Source organism: Pteropus alecto, unplaced genomic scaffold, assembly GCF_000325575.1.
Source record: "Pteropus alecto unplaced genomic scaffold, ASM32557v1 scaffold87, whole genome shotgun sequence".
Lineage (NCBI taxonomy): Eukaryota > Metazoa > Chordata > Mammalia > Chiroptera > Pteropodidae > Pteropus > Pteropus alecto.
Genome location: NW_006443225.1, coordinates 1,256,901 through 1,274,448, shown reverse-complemented (window position 1 = coordinate 1,274,448; position 17,548 = coordinate 1,256,901).

Sequence of the window (17,548 nt, the reverse complement as noted above, 5' to 3'; positions counted from 1 at the left end):
TATATATGCATATGTATATCACACACACACACACATACACACAATAACGAGGTGTAGAACACTGAAATACTTTTTAAAGCTAGCATGCAAAAAGGCTTTAAAGGCCTCATGCAAAAAGACCAATGATACACAGTGGTGTATGCAGAGGGCTGGGTGGTGGAGCCAGATCCTTGGTTCTTCTTGGTCTGCTGAGTTGCTGTGGGAGAACCTAACCTCCTAGGCACAGGTGATTGAGGGGGATTAGACTGTTAGGTTTGAAATCCCAACTCAGCTACTCACTTGCTGTGGGACCTTAGACAAATTATGTACCAACTTTGAACCTCAGTTTCTTTACTTATGAATTCAGATAACTGTTTTTTCAGATTATCATTTTACAAATTAAATGAAAGAAAGTGTGTAATGTGCCTGGCACATCGTAGGCTCTCAATCAATGTTTGTTCTGTCAACCCTCAGAACGAATGAACTATGGTCTCCAGGGCAAAGATTCAAATGTAAAAATATGTGAAGCTGATTATCAGACCACATTCTTATTAAAGAAAAAGTTAAATTGTATGATATGTACTATGTTTGTGTAATCTGACATTTTTGTGAAAACAGTTACCATTGTAGCACATTAACCCTAATGTATACAGTTACTTACTAGGCTATCTATTAGTTATAACTATCATATCCCATCAAAACTTAAAAATTCATATATAGCTTGCATACACATTTATTAAAATCTTGGATTTTTAAAAATATTTTTTATTTTTCAATTATAGTTAGCATAAAATATTATATTAGTTTCAGGTATACAACATAGTGATTAGACATCTACATATTTCACAAAATGATCACCCCAATAAATCTAGTACTCATTCGATACCTGCTATAATAACACTTATACATAGTTATAACAATATTATTGACTATATTCCTTAAGCTATCCTTTGGACCTTGGTGACTATTCTGTAACTGCCATTTTGTATTTCTTAATCCCTTCCCCTTTTTCACCTACCCCTAATCTCTCTCACATCTGGTAATCCTCAAAACATTCTCTGTATCTATGAGTTTGTTTCTGTTTTGTTTGTTAATTTTGTTCGTTAGAGTCCACACGTACATGAAATCATATGGCATTTGTCTATTTCTATCTGACTTACTCCACTTAGCATTCCACTCTAGGTCCATCGTGAAGTATATTTTTCCATCCCTTTACTTTTAGTCTGTGTGTGTCTTTTAATCTGAAGTGAGTCTCTTGTAGGGAGCATGTGTAATGGTCTTGTTTTCTTATCCATTCAGCAACCTTATTTTTTGATTGGAGAATTTAATTCTTTTTCATTTGAAGTACTTGTTGATAGATATGTAGCTTTATTATTTTATTATTCATATTTTTTGATACCTATTTTTTTCTTCTTCTTAAAGAAGTCCCTCCAACATTTGCTGTAATACTGGCTTGGTGGTGATGAACTCCACCAGCTTTTTCTTGTCTGAGAAACCCTTTATCTGTCCTTTGGTTCTAAATGATAGCTTTGCATGGTAGAGTAGTCTTGATTGTAGGTCCTGGCTTTTCATCGCTTTGAAAATTTTGTGCCAAACCCTTCTGGCCTGCAAAGTTTGTGTCGAAAGTCAGTTGACAGTTTAATTGGAGCTCCCTTGTAGGTAACTAATTACTTTTCTCTTGCTGCTTTTAAGATTATCTCTTTGTATTTAACCTTTGATATTTTAATTATGGTGTGTTTTGGTGTGGGCTTTTTTGGGTTCATCTTGTTTGGGACTCTCTGCACTTCCTGGGCTTGTACGTCTATTTCACCAAGTTAAAGAAGTTTTCAGTCATTATTTCTTGAACTAGGTTTTCAATTCCTTGCTTTCTCTCTTTTCCTTCTGGCACCCCTGTGATGCGAATATTGTTGCGCTTGATGGTGTCCCAGAGGCCCCTTAAACTATGCTCATTTTTGAGGATTCTTTTTTTCTTGTTCTTGTTCTAATTGGGTGTCTTCCACTACTCTTTCCTCTAAATCACTGATTTAATCCTCTACTTCTTCCAATCTATTGATTCCCTCTAATGTACTCTTAATATCAGTTATTGTATTCTTCATTTCTGACTGGTTCCTTTCTATGTTTTCCATCTCCATTTTTATGTTTTATATATCTTTGTTAAAGTTCTCACTGAGTTCCTCTATTCTTCTCCTAAGTTCATTCAGCATCCTTATAACCAATGTTTTGAATTCTGCATCTGTTAGATTGTTTGCCTCCATTTTTTTAGTTTTTTTTTTTTTTCTGGAGCTTTGTTTTGTTCTGTCATGTGCGACATGTTTCTTTGTCTCTCCATTTTGGCTGCCTGCCTATGTCTCTTTCTATGTATTAGGTAGGGCTCCTAAGTCTTCTGCTCTTAGTAGAGTGGTTTTATATAGCAAGTGTCCTGTTAGGCCCATAGGCACAGTTTTCCCTGGTCACCTGAGCAAGGTGCTCAAGGTGTTTCCCTTAAGTGGGTTGTGTGTGCCCTCCAGTTGTAGTTGAACCTTGGTTGCTATTTGCATATCGACGAGAGGGATGGACCGTAGGGCTGATTGGCTGTAAGGACTGGCTGTGAGGGTCTGACCCTGTGGAGCAGGATTCTCTTTAGCAGGGCTCTGGTTCCTGTCCTGTCTGCCTTTTAGATGTGTCCTCCTCAAATGCAGTCCTAGGTGGTGCTCTGCTCTGAAGCTGGTCAAAACAGGCCACTGATGTGCTGGCCCAAGGGCCTCCTGGGAGGGATACAGCTTCAGGGCAAGTTCAGCTTCAGACTGTGCACTTCTAGGGCCATCTGGTAAGAATCACCAAGCAATGAGCAGATGACTGCCACCTGTGCTGGGCTTATAGGTGCCTCAAGAGGGCAAACCAGAAACTGAGGCCGGCTGCTATTAGTGCCAGGCTTGGGGCTGCTCAGCAAGAGATATGGAGCATGCAGAGGCCAGATGCTCCTTCCTTGGGTTTTGTGAGCCTTTGAGAGATTCTAGAAAAGTCTGCAGCATAAGCCGAGCCAAGCCATTTGTATGGAATAAATCCTGGAGGCAGCTTGGGTGGGCCAGCAAGTTGGGAGAGGCAGAGTCTAAGAATCACCTGTGTTATCTGGATTGATGGAGACTCAGGTATGGTGGCTGCCTGTGTCTGCACATCAGGAATGGGGAGGGCTCAACCAAGGAAGAGTGAACACTGCCAGCACTTCTGTCTGAGAGAAAGCCGCCCCTCCAACATTTGCCCTGAAGCCCAACAATTCAGTGTCTCCCTGTATGTCCCTGGCACCCCTCAAGCAGCTGTCTCAGCACTGGAGCTCAGAATGAGTGAGTCTGTCAGCGAGTAAGTCCTTGGGCGGTCCCCTTAAGAAGTACGTCTGCAACTCCTGCAGCCCTCTCTCTCAGCCACAATCTCTACTGGTGTTTCACAGCCAGAGTTTGTGGAGACTTCACCTGGCACTGGAACTCTGGGCTGGGGAGCCCAGTATGGGGCTGGACCCCTCTCTCCTCGGAGGGGTGAAGGGGACTCTGCAGCCAAGATAACACTCCTGATTCTTGACACACTATTGTGGAACCTGCTGTTTCTCATCTCTGCCCCTCCTACCAGCCTCTTCTTATGTAGGTCTCCAATTTTAGGACATCTGTTCAGCCAAATCTCATGTGACTCCTGGTTATGGTTGCTCTGTAGTTTCACTGTAATTTCGGTGCGGTCGTGAGAGAAGGCATACACAGCATCTAGCTTCTATGCCATCTTGGCTGGTCTCCGAAATCTTGGATTTTTTTAATGAAAGAGAATTTTACCTCACAATACATCATTAGAATAAAAAAAGATTCTGAAGGTTCCTGGTATATTAAACTTATAAAAATCTATTGTTTTTCTCTATATCAGATTAAAGAGTTATAAAAATAAAAAAGATTGCTATTTATCAAAGCATCAAATTGTGAAGAACCAAGGAATAGAAATCACAAAAGATGTGTGAGAGCTCTATGTAGAAAAATAGACAATGCTGTTTAAATTTATTTAAATCAATGGAGAGATATACTGTAGTCATGGACTAGAAGACTCAATGTTAGTATATATAGCCTGCAAATTTCAATACAAATCTAGCAGAACATTAAAAAATTAAAAAGCTGGTTCTAAGATTTATATGGAAATGCAGAAGACCAAGAACATTCAAGACAGACTTGTAAAAGCAGTGAAGGTAGGATAACTGGTCCTATGAGGAATTGGGACATTATACAGGTGTGGTAAGTAATAAGGGAGAAGGCACAGAGGTAGAATTGGACTGAAAATTTAGAACAGAGGGCCCAGAAAGAGGCCAAAGCATGTAATGACATTCAGTATATGACAGAGGTGGTACTACAGAGCCTTTTTAATAAATGATGCTGAGACAATTGGATATCCTAATGGACCTCTAATTCAAATTATTCAAAAAAGTCAATTCTGGATGGATTAAAGACCTAAATATAAAAAGTAAACAAAACATTTAGATAATAATCTTAAGGGGGAGTCTTTATAACTCAAGGCATAGAAAATTACTTCATAACAAGACACAAAATCCACTAGCGAAAAAGAAAAATATTGATAAAATTGAATACATTAAACTTCAGCACAAATTTCATTAAAAGACTCCATTAAAGATAGTGAAGAGAGAAGCCACCTAGAAGATATCTGCAATGTATGTATCTGAGAAAGAGCACGTATCAAGAATGTATAATGAGCTCCTGCAAATGAACAGAATGGAAAACCCAAAGAAAAAACGGGTTAACTTTAACAGGTATTTTACCAAAGAGGATATGTAAATAGCTACTATAGATGAAAGATAAGCAAACCCATCGGTTAGCAGAGAAAATGCAAATTCAAACCACGATAAGATTCCATTACATACTCACTGGATGGATGGGCAAAATTAAAATGACTGATAGTATCAAGTCTTGATGAAAATATGAAACAACAGATACTCCCATATACTGCTGAATGACAGGCTAAATTTACTCAGCCACTTGGAAAATTGGCATTATTTCCTGAAGCTGAATATACTTATACTAACACCAAAAATGTTCATTCATAAATGTATCCAATGAAATCTTACATGGTTATGAGAATGAATGGACCATATGGTTTTAACTTCCATAAATCTCACAAACATAACATTGAATGACACTAGCAAGACACACTAACATGCACACAAAAGTCATATGGTATGATTTCATTTACATAACTTTCAAAACCAGGCAAAGTCAGAGTACGTTATTTACCTATATGTGCAGAGTTGATAAAACTTTAAAGACAGCAAGGAAACTAACATTGCAAAAGGGGTAAAAAGATCCTAGTGGTCTGGGAGGGATGCAAGAGTGGAGGTGACTTCTGGGACTCTGGTACACAATTGCTTGGCCTGTTACAGAGGAGTTTGCTTTATAATTATTCTTTAAACTATAAATCTGTTATGTGCTTTTCTGCATGTATGTCATATTCAGTGACAGAAAGAAAAAAATAATAGGAAAATATAGCTTTACTTTTTGGCTTATAATTAATAGTCAATGTTATCAATATCAACTTGTTCTGGTCTTTCCCCTTTTTTGTTAGGAGACATGGCCCATTTAATTTCAATATACTCTTAATTTAAAGCCTGCTGACAAGTAAAGGTAAAGTGAGAGAAGAGCATGCAGTAATTATGCTAGCTTTAGAGGTTATTAGCATTCTTACTAAGTTTTGGAGTAGTTATGATGCTAGGTGAGATCATGTTAAATTCAGAAATTGGCAAGCAGAGACTCGGCTGTCTCGCAGGACTCTTGCCACGGGAAGTGTCACTTCTTGTCTCTGAACCCAAGTGTTACTACTGACAGAGGAGGGAATCAAGTGCCAAGTAGCCTGGTGTCATGCACTAGGGGTAGGATGAGTTCTGTAGAGTCTTGTGGGATTGATTAGGAAATCGGCTTCCTTGGAGAAAGGAGGAATGTAAATAGACCAAAGCCTTCAAGAAAATAAAAGGTCTGTGTCCCCCCAGTTTTGTCCTCATCCCACTGTAAATCAAAGCACAAATAATTCTTGTGGACCTGGTTTGTGTTTCAGTGGAAGGACTTTTCCCCTTTTATTCTAGTTTTTTTTTTATTTTTTTTTATTGAGAAAGCTTGAGGTCTGTGCATTTCTCCACTGATAGGCTGGGCAAGACTCTCTGGATGGCTAGCTACCTAAAACCTGGGATCCCTGGGGTCCATGGAGACATGCAGTCCCTCCTGCTGGCAGGAGGAAGCTACTGGTTCTGTGGTGTCTTAGATCAGACTGCTGTAACAGAGTAATACTAGGTGGCCTAAACACATTTATTTCTCACAATATTGGAAGCTGGGAAGTCTGAGATCAGGGTGCCAGCATGGTTGGGTTCTTAGTGAAGGTGATCCTCTTGGTCCACAAACAGCTGCTCTCTTGCTGTATCCTCACTTGTGCACGTGCACACGTGAGGGAGAGGGAGAGAGGGAGAGAGGGAGAGAGGGAGAGAGGGAGGGAGAAAGAGGGAGAGAGGATAAAGGAAGATAGCAAAAGACCATCACTCTACCATCTTATAATATTTCACTATAAACTTTAGCTACATGAAATAGGAGAGAGAGAGAGAGAGAGAGAGAGAGAAAGTGAGAGAGAGAGCTAGGTTCCTTTTTCTTTCTCCCGGTGAAGACACTGATCCCATTGTGAGGGCATCATCCTCATAACCTTACATGCCTCACCTCCCAAAACCATCATGTTGGAGATTAGGGTTTTAACGTATAAATTTTGGGAGGACACAAACTTTCAGCCCATAGAATGTGGGAAGCTAAACTTGCCTGGAAAAAGAATGAATCCTAGGTCCTAACTGGCTGGTGATCCTGAGTGAGCACTTGGAGTTACTTTCAGGCAATTCTGCTCAGTGTGCCACAATCACTCTGGCTTGAATTTTTTTTTTTTAAATAACTTTATTTATTTAAATTAGTTTCAAGTATACAGTACATTGGTTAGACATCTATGATGTTCATAAAATGATCCCCCCAATTGCTCTCTCCTTCCCCCGGCCCTCCACTTAGCCATCGTATTAATGCTAACTGCATTCTCTCTTCTATACTCCCCGTACCCAGCTATCAACTACTAATTTGTACTTCTTTAACCCTTCACCCCATTCTCCCAGCCTCCCAACCCCCCTTCCCTCTGTCTGTCACCAAATTATCCACTATATTTGTGAGTCTGCTTTTGATTAGTTTGTTCTTTTTGTTCCTTTAAGAATAATAAATTTATAAATAAATTATCTGGGTCTTAGGTATAGGTATACTCAACTTCAGTGAATAATGCCAATATAATATCTAACATATCTCTTTATATTTTTCTGCTTAAAATGATACTTTCAAATCTATTTTAGAATATGTATGTACAGGAGATGGAATATTAATATGTACATAGTATGTGTAATCAAATTTATATGAATATGTAACATCATATTGGATTTTAAGATTCTGTCTGTTAAAGCTGTTAAGATTTTACATTATAGCAGAAAGTCTTTTCATGTACATCCTCCTTTGACATTTTCTAAACCAACAAACTTTACCATGAGGTGCAAGACAGGTGAAGGAGCTGGCTTAGTATGTATCACTTAGAAGACCTTGCAGTTATTTATAATCCAATAATCTTGGTATACATTTTTCTTATTTATTATAGTAAAATATACATAACACAAAATGTACTATTTTAACCATTTTTAAGTGCACAGTTCAGTGTCTTAAGTACATTTACATTGTGCAAGAGTCACCACCATTCATCTTCAGAACATTTTTATCTTCTAAAACTGAAACACTAGACCCATTAAACATGAACTCCTCATTCTTCTCCTCCCCCGGAACCCTGGAAACCCACATTCTACTTTCTGCCTCTATGAATTTGACTAATCTAGGTACCTAATATAAATGGAATCATACAAATGGAATCAATCTTTTTGTGTCTGGCTTATTTCACTTAACACAATGTCTTCAAAGGTCATCCAGGCCACGTCATTTGTCACAATTTCTGTTTTTTTAAAGGCTGAATAATATCTCAGTGTGTGTGCATGTGTGTGTACCACATTTTCTTTACCTGTTCATGTTATTAGTTATTTGGGTTGTTTCCACTTTTTGGCTACTGGAAATAATGCTGCTATGAACATGGGTGTACAAATATCTGTTCAAGTTCCTATTTTCAATTCTTTTGGGTACATACCTACAAATGAAATTGCTGGATTACAAGGTAATTGTATGTTTAATATTTTTGAGAATCACCCTGCTGTTTTTCAAAGTAGTTGCACCATTTTACATTCCTACCAGCAGTGCAAAAACGGCCCTATTTCTCCCCAGTCCCTGCATGTTTCCTTTTTTCTTTTTTTCATTGTTTTTATTTTTTAATTGCAGTTGACATATAATACTGTATTAGTTTCAAGTGTTCAAAATAGTGATTAGACATTTATATAACTTATGAAGTTACTGCCCCGATGTCTAGTACCCACATGACACCATATGTAGTTATTATAACATTGTTAACTATATTCCCTATGCTGTGATTTACATCCCTGTGACTGCTTTTATAACTGGTGATTTGCATATCCTAATTGCTTCCCCCTTTTCACCCATCTCCTCAACCTTCCTGCCATCTGGCAATCTTCAAAATGGTCTCTATGAGTTCGTTTATGTTTTGTTTGTTCATTTTTTGTTTATTAGATTCAACATAGAAGCAAAATTATATGGTATTTGTCTTTCTCTGACTTATTTCACTTAACAGAATACCTTCTAGGTCCATCCATGTTGTCACAAATGTCAAGATTTCATTCTTTTTTATGGCTGAATAATATTCCATTGAACATATGCACCACCTCTTTATTCGTTCATCATTTGATGGGCACGTAGGCTGCTTCCATATTTTGGCTATTGTAAACAATTCTGCAGCAAACAGAGGGGTTCATATGTCTTTTTAAATTAGTGTCTTTGATTTATTTGGATAAAAACCGAGAAGTGGAATTGCTGAATCTTTCTTTGTCTCTTGTTATAGCCTTTGTTTTAAAGTCTGTTTTGTTGAATACAAGTATTGCTACTCCAGCTTCTTTTTTGTTTACATTTGCATGAAATATATTTTTCCATCCCTTTACTTTCAGTCTGTGTGTGTCTTTCAATCTGAAGTGGGTCTCTTTTATACAGTGTATGTAAGGGGCTTGTTTTCTTATCCATTTAGTCACCCTATGTCTTTTGATTGGAGCATTTAATCCATTTACATTTAAAGTAATTGTTGATAGATATATAGTTATTGCCATTTTATTATTCATATTTTTGATCTTTTTTTTTCTTTTTTCTTCTTAAAGAAGTCCCCCTAACATTTCCTGTCATACTGGCTTGGTGGTGATGAACTCTGTCAGCTTTTTCTTGGTTGGGAAGCTATCTATTTTTTGGTTCTAAATGACAGCTTTGCTGCATAGAGTAGTCTTGGTTGTAGGTCCTTGCTTTTCTTTTCATCACGTTAACTATTTTGTGCCAGTCCCTTCTGTTCTGCCAAGTTTCTGTTGAGAAATCAGCTGACAGTCTTACAGGAGCTCTCTTGAATGTAACTAACTGCTTTTCTGCTGCTGCTTTTAAGACTATCTCCTTTGCATTTAATTATGATGTGTGGGCCTCTTTAGGTATCTTGTTTGGGACTCTCTGCACTTCCTGGGCTTGTATGTCTATTTCTTTTGCCAGATTAGGGAAGTTTTCTGTTATTATTTCTTCAAATAAATTTTTAGTCTCTTGCTCTCTTTCTCCTTCTGGTACCCCTATGATGCGAATGTTGGTACTCTTGGTGTTGTGCTAGGGGACCCTTAAACCGTGCTCATTTTTTTGCAATCTTTTTTTCTTTTTGCTGTTCCTTTTGGGAGTCTTCCATTGCCTTGTCTTCTAAATTGCTATTTTGATCCTCTGCTTCATCTAATCTACTGTCGATTCCTTGTAATGTATTCTCCATTTCCAACTAATTAGTTTTTGTTTCCTATCTCCATTTTTATGTTTTCTATCTCTTTGTTAAAGTTCTCACTGAGTTCCTCTACTCTTCCCCTAAGTTTATTGAGCATTCTTATAACCATGCGTCTGTTAGATTGCTTATCTCCATTTTGTATAGATTTTTTTTTTTTTTTTGAGTTTTGTTCTATTCTTTCATTTGGGATATATTTCTTTATCTCCTCATTTTGGCTGCCTTCCTGTGTTTGTTTTTATGTATTAGATAGATCTAGTATATCTCCCAGATTTAGTAGAGGGGCCTAATACAGTAGGTGCCCTGTGGGGCCCAGTGGTGCAGTCTCCCTGTCACCTGAGCTAGGTACTCCAGATGTGTCCCTTGCATGGGTTATGTGTGCCCTCCCATTGTAGTTTAGTCTTGATTGTTCTTGGCACATCAATGGGAGGGATTAACCCTTAGGCTGATTGGATCTAAGGACTGGCTGTGACTACAGTGGAAGAGCTGTTTTTAAGGGAATGATCCGATGGAGCAGGATTTGCTTTAGCAGAGCTCTGGTGCCTATAGAGTCTGCCCTTTGGGTGTGTCATTTGTGGATATGGTTTAATGGTGCTCTGCTGTGGTCTGAAGCTGGCCATTGAGTGTGTTGGTTCTGGGGCTTCTTTGGGAGGGCCTATGGTGCAGGCTAAGGTCAGCCTTTGTCCTACCTGTGCCCCCTGGTATGAGCTACAAAGTAATCTGCATGTGGTTGCTACTTGTGCCATGTTTGCAGGTACCTGGGAGAGTCTAAGCTGCCATCTGAGGGTTGCTGCCACTAGTGCCAAGTTTGGCGTCACTTAGCAAGAGGTACGAGGCACATTGATGCTACATGCTGCTTGTTTGGGATTTGTGAAACTTTGAGAGATTTTAGGAAACTTTGCAGCATGAGCCAAGACAAGTCGTTTGTATGGAAAAGCCACTGGAAATGACTTAGGTGGGTCCCCAAATTGGGTGGTGCAGGGTCTCATTGAATCACCAGGGTAGGCAAACAGTGTTACCCAGGTGGTGGAGACATAGACTTGGTGCTTGCCTGCATCTATAAGCTGGGTGGGGGGAGGGCTCAAAAAAGGAACAATGGCTTTTGCCAGTACTTTCGTTTGGGAGAAAGCTGCCTCTCTAGCCTTGCCCTGAAGCCAGACAATTCAATTCCTCCCTGTACTTCCCTGGTGCTTTTTGAGCTGCTGCCCCAGGGCTGGAACTTAGAGTGAGTGAGTTTGTCATGAGTCAGTCCATGTGTGGGCCCTTTAAGAGCAATGCCAGGGACTCCAGCCATTCTCTGTTTCACTTAGCCACAATCTCTGCTGGTTTTTACAGTCAGAAGTTATGGGGACTTCTCTTCCTGGCACTGGAATCTTGGGCTGGGGAGCCTGGTATTGGGCTAGGACCCTTTACTCCTTAGGGGGACCTCCACAACTGAGATATCCCTCCCGATTTTTAACCGCCACACATGGGTGTGGGGCCAGCCCATTTGTGTCTCCACCCTTCCTACCAATCTTGTCATGGTGTCTTCTTATGTTCTTGGTTATAGGACTTCTGCTTCAGCTAGACTTCAGGCAATTCTGTATGATGGTTGTTCTGCAGTTTAGTTGTAACTTGACATGGTTGTGGGAGAAGGTATGCACAGTGTTTACCTCCTCTACCTTCTTGATGAGGGGATCTGTGTGTTTTCTTTTTTTAATTTAAAAAGTTTAATTGCTTTTTGAATTTAGAGAATTTTGTTGTGAAGGATTTGTGAAGCCATGGGGGCAGCGTTTTTGAACATGCACCTGCTATTCATTCAGTTTTTGTTGGCTTTCTATTAGGGACACTGAAGACTGGTTCAAGTAACTTCTTCCAGGAATTACTTCAACCCTTGGAAGTATCTCCCTTGTATGGGTTCTGATTATCTTTCCAGTCAATTTCAGTCAATCCAACACTGGAACATACAGTGTATTTATATAAGCTTTAATTCTCTATTTTATCAAATTCAGTCTAAACATTATTTTTATTTCCAGAATTTCTATTTGATATATTTTATATCCATCTGCTCTTAATTCCCTGTTTTAATCATGTTTTTATTCTTGTTTTTAAATGTTACATGAGAATATTAAATATACTTATTTTAATGTCACTTTTGAATTGTCCTATTTGCATTTTGTCATCAGTAAATTTATATTTTTATTGTTGCTTTTGTTGGCTATTATTCTTATAAAGTTTTGCTCATGTGCTCTAGAGTTTTGATTTGCAGATTTGCAAATCAAAATGGAAAATTTTTGTTCTTTTGGCATGCTTTCTCTAAGAAGCTATTGTGTGGTTGCTTTCTCTTCTCTCTCAGGAGCCTGGTCTAGAAGAAGCTTTTTTATTGGCAGTTTTGGAGTCCTTGTCTGGTGATGATTTGGGAGAGAGCATGAATCTAGTCATTGAGAAATGAGTGGTTTGGCTTCTTCTGGTGGTCCAGCTCTACCCTTCTGTCATGCCAGTAAGTTACTTTGTTCGGATATAGCTGTGAGCAGTAATTGCTGCAGATGCTTTGGTGACCTTTCATAGGGGTGGAACTGTTCTTTTAGTCTCTAGGTTCTCATGACCAGCTTGTCTTGTCTTCTGTCATGCAGGGAATGCATGGTTCTGGCTGCCCCTATGGAGATTGAATACCTGACTATCTCTACCTTTGTCCAGTTCTGGAGTTCATTGAATGGGTTCATTGTGACTTCTTACCCATTGTGTCCCCACCGTGTGTCTGCCTTCACAAATGTGCCATGTCAGTCCAGAGAAGAAATGTGTTCAGGGTGTTTTGAACATGGTTATATCTTTAAAGTAACTTTAAATTTTATTCCTTAACCAAATAACCAAATAGCAAAAACATCAAATACCCATTGGTTTCATTTATTTAATCAATAAATATTTGTTGATATCCACTGTCCTTGTTAAGGAAATAAACTGATTACTGCTTTTGCTCAGTAAATATATGTGTATCCAGAGCTAGACACAAGGGATGAAACTATGGTCAGAGAACTTTGGGTCACAGATTCCTTGGGATCTAAGGTTAGTTTTGGCACTGAATCTGTGTGGATGTACGTTCTCTTTCTTTATCTGGAACTCCATAATTAATTGCTAAGAGCAATTTTAACTCCCCCATGGGGGTTTGGGGCATTTTCCTGATGGCTAATTTTTTTCAAGAATGGGGAAAGATAAAATCAAAGCAGCCCATAGGCAAGCTGTTTCCACCTCTTCTCGGCAGTGCTCAGGGACACTTTCTTCCTGGAGGTTCCTCTTGATAGATTCACCAAACAGCAGCTAACCCACATTGAGCATTTTCTATGTCCCAGACTCTGTTCCAAGCCCCTTGCATGTATTAAATTATTTAACTCTTACAGAGATTCAGTGAGATAGGTACTGTTATGATTTCCATTTATTTCATAGATGCGGAAGCTGAGACACAGAGCTAGGTAACTTTTCCAATGTCTATAGCTAGTAAATTACAAAGCTTGGAAGCCTGGCTCCCAGTGGGTGGGGGTGTGCCCTCTGAGCTAGAGCAGGGCCATGGAAATTTTCTCATCTTCGTGGTGAGTGGCCTAAGAAGCTTCTTGCTTTGACATTGGTAATCTCTCCCACCTCTCTCAGAAACTTCGGTTGGCATGGACCCAATTTCAGCAGTTGTGATCCCATGATCCAGTGTGCTCCCTTCATGCCCAGCTGGTGTGGGTGGACCCTTGGCTGGGGACAAGTTCAGTGTTTCTGGTTGTCAGGAGTAGCCCCAGTGTCCTCATACACCATGTGTTCATGGACACTCACTGGGATATCAGGCCTTTGAGAGTTTTAGTCTTAGGAACCTTGTCATTGTTTTGTGAACATTTCCAGAGCTGCAGTTTCTGTGGTTTTGAGGTATAAGGTGGAGGCCCCCTTCCAGGCTCAGTGATGGTGGAGTCCACAAATGCCCCCGTGACACCTCGATAGCAAATCAGTGGCATGTGCATGTCATTGGTGCTGGAATCTCTTGGGGGATGAACTCTTTTGAGTGTTCACCATGTGCTAGAAACTGTGCTGACACTGTCACTTGCATATTCCCTCTGCCCATCATTAAGTCTACTTTTGTGGGATCCCTGCACAATGAGAGCTAGAGACTGGAGTCTGCCGAATTGGATTGTTATTTTAATTCATACAAATACATTTTATTAATTATTGAGAGAGAAAGAGCAATTCCAATTATTTCCAATGACATGGCATTTCTGAAATAAGGGTAAACTTGTTTATTTCTTTCAGCCTGGAGTGGGTATTATGCTCATCTTTTCAAGTACCTGCCTGGAGGGAGTTATCTACTGCAAGATAGTAATATTTATATTTTAAAATGGTAAAATGGATGACAAAGGATTAAAAAGATTATTCAATTTGCTTGCTCTCGGGAGCTGAAACAAACTATCTCATTTCATGGAGGCCAGAAGGGACTAAATAAGCAAATTAGAGTCATGCAGTTTGTTAGTGGGGACTTTGAAGAGTTGTTCATAGCACTTTCTGGCCTGTCACACTACTTCATTAAGGGGAGACCTGAAGAAGACAGAAGCCAGTTCACAGAAGAAAGCCCAGGGTGAAGCAGGTGTTCAGTAAATATTTCTGAAAAAAATCTTAAATGAACTAGTGACACCTGAAGGCATTTTATATAAAACAAGATTTTCCTCTGATAATGTTAAACTACTCAATTATACCAGATAAAATAGACAGAGGGAAGACTGGGTAAATCACATTATTGTTGTGGGCTTCCTTTTCTTCTGTCCCTGAGGGCCCCCCCATGCCCTCATGAGTACCTGCTCATGTAAGAATCTTCCCTGAAGGAAGGAGATGGAGCTCGAAGTTGAATGCCTCCCCTGGTGGTTTTAGGTGAGTTAGAGCTTATTGTTAGGTTTGGTACTGAGACAGGTACTGAAATTTGGAATAGAGTAAATCAGCTCTTTCCAGGATTTTGCATGCAATCAGGCATTTCTGAGGAAAGAGACTGCCACTGAGACAAGTAAACATACATTTTCAAATGAACTTTCTTTTGGTGAGAGTTTTAAAAATTGATTTAGCAGCTCGGATCTAAAAAACTCTTCCGGGTACTGATGAGCTCTTGATCAGGTGCTAGTTCTCCAACCTTTTGTGTTTCACTCAGATTTCTGCCCTAGTGTCTTCACTGAGATCACCACATACACCAGATGGGCAGCTGCCACTCCTGGGCAGAAGATTTTAGAGCTACAAGCCATAATCCTGCAGGTTTGTTTGGAGTAGAGTCAGAACCACCTGGGAGCCCTCCTCTGCTGCCTGGAGGTTCTCCCTGACCTTCAACTTCACTGGGCACTGAGCAGGAGGCATGTGGAATGACAACGAGATTCAAACCCAAATGTGAGTTCTGGTTCTATCAAGAGCAAATTACTCAAACTGAGTTTCTGTTTCCTCACCTGAAAAATGGAGGTAATGATGCTTATTGTATAGGGAAGTTATGAAATTTGAAGTGCTATGCACATAAATTCAATATATCTTTCTTTGGCTAAAAATTTTAGTGGAAACTGGCTAAAATTGTTACAGTATATAAGTTACTTTAGGCTGGCATCAGGTACTGATAAAACCTAAGCATTAATTTTAGTTTTAAAAAGAAAAACTGTTTTATAGAGTTATTAAATTTATTAGTGTTTTCCTTATGAGAAGCAGAAGGCTGTAAAAAGAGTAAATTTATGGAAATACAAGTTTGTAAATGTCTCATCTCCTCCTGCTGTGAAAATTAAAATCATGACTAGGAAGGAGGTGGTTGTAATGTTGTAGGTTCCCCCTGCCCTGTGTGTGGGGCACTGTGATCGGCCCAGGGGATGAGCCCTGCTATGGCAGAAGTCAATGGTGAGCTGAAAAATGCCATGCTTGAGATTTTTACTGTGTGTGCTACAAGAGATAGCAAACAAGACTACATCTGAGACAGGTACTGTAGAAATATAGTGTAGAGTGGGTTCATGGTGAACCCACTGATGGTAGAATTAGGTCCTATGGCTGGTGGGCTTTAAGAGGGTCCCAATGACCGTACCTCCTGGTGTTCATGCCCCTATGTAATCACTTCTATTGACTGTGGGCAAGACCTATGACTATGGCAAAATAATGATATGTCACTTTTGTGATCATGTTACATTAGACAAATGTCTTGCTAGTAGACCCTATCCCTTGCTGGCTTTTATGAAGCAAAGTGCCATGCTGTGAGTTGCCCTTTGGAGAGGCTCCTGTGGCTAGGAGCTGAGGGTGGCTTCTAGTGGACAGCCACAGAAAATAAGGCCTTCACAAAACAGCCTGCAGGGAGCTGCCAACCACCACGGGAGCTTGGAAGCAGGTTTTCCCAAGTTGAGCTCTGACATGAGACCACGGCCCCAGCTGACACCTTGGTTGCAGCCTGTGAGACACTTCAGGGCCAGAGGATGCAGCTATGCTGAGCCTGGGTTCCTGTTCACAGAAACTGAAGTTTGTAAACATGTGCCTTTTTAAGATGCTAACTTTGTGGTAATTTATTACACAGCCATAGATTGTATACAGGTCTTTGGGGAATTAGTGATGGTGGTGGTTGGTTCTAGAAGGAGAGCAAAGCAAGGACATTTCAGAAAAGGAGTAGTAAATGCAAACGGCATCACCTGAGATGGCAAGTGCTTTCAGAAAACAGGGCGAGTTCGGTGTGGCTTTTCGTGAAGATAGTGGGAGCATCAGGAGATGAGGCTGAGGAGTTTGGTGCTGGGTTATAAAAGGTGCATAAAACATAGTGAGGGGCTTGGTCTATATCCTGGAGTCTTTGGGAAATTATCAAACGATTTTAGGCTGGGAAGTGCAAGTATCAGATTTTTATTTAGAAAAATAACCTGCAGTGGTATAAAAGATAAATGAAAGTGGGGAGACTGGTCCAGTTGACTGCTTAAGAGTGATACACCATGAGATTCTTGTCTCACCTCCTTCCTTATAAATTGGATCCCTTAATCTAAGGTAATGTTTTATAGGATTCTATAAAGAGTCACTCCAAGTTTTCAAATAATGGTGCTGGCAGCTAAAAAGCATGCACGAAAATGTGTGTGTGGTGTGTATGTGTGTTATGTGGTATGCATGTGTTGTGTTGTGTGTGTTTTGTGGATGTGTTGGGTGTGGTGATGTGTGTTTATGTGTGTTGTGTTTTTGGTGTACGTGTGATGTATGGTTTCAGTGTGTCATGTTTGTGGTGTGTTGTGTGTGTTGTGTGGTATATGTGTTGTATTGTGTGTCATGTGTGTGGTATTAAGTATAATATTTGTGGAGGTGTATGTTTATTTGTGTGTTGTATGTGATGTATGGTGTGTGTTGTGTGTCTAGAGTGTGTATATGTGGTGTGTGTATGTGAATGTGGTATGTATTTATATAGTGTAGTGTGTGGGGCATATGTGCATTCATGTTTTCATTCCCTTATGTAGAGAATGAAGAAAAACAAGCAATATTTGAGTCTTTGTGCTTGCACATCTAGAGGCTGAGTAAAAATATTTTAATATTCGATTTGAACTCTGTCAATGATCAGACACTGCAGCAAAAATTGTTTGGCTTGACTACCCACAGATTCTCCTCTACTCTTTCC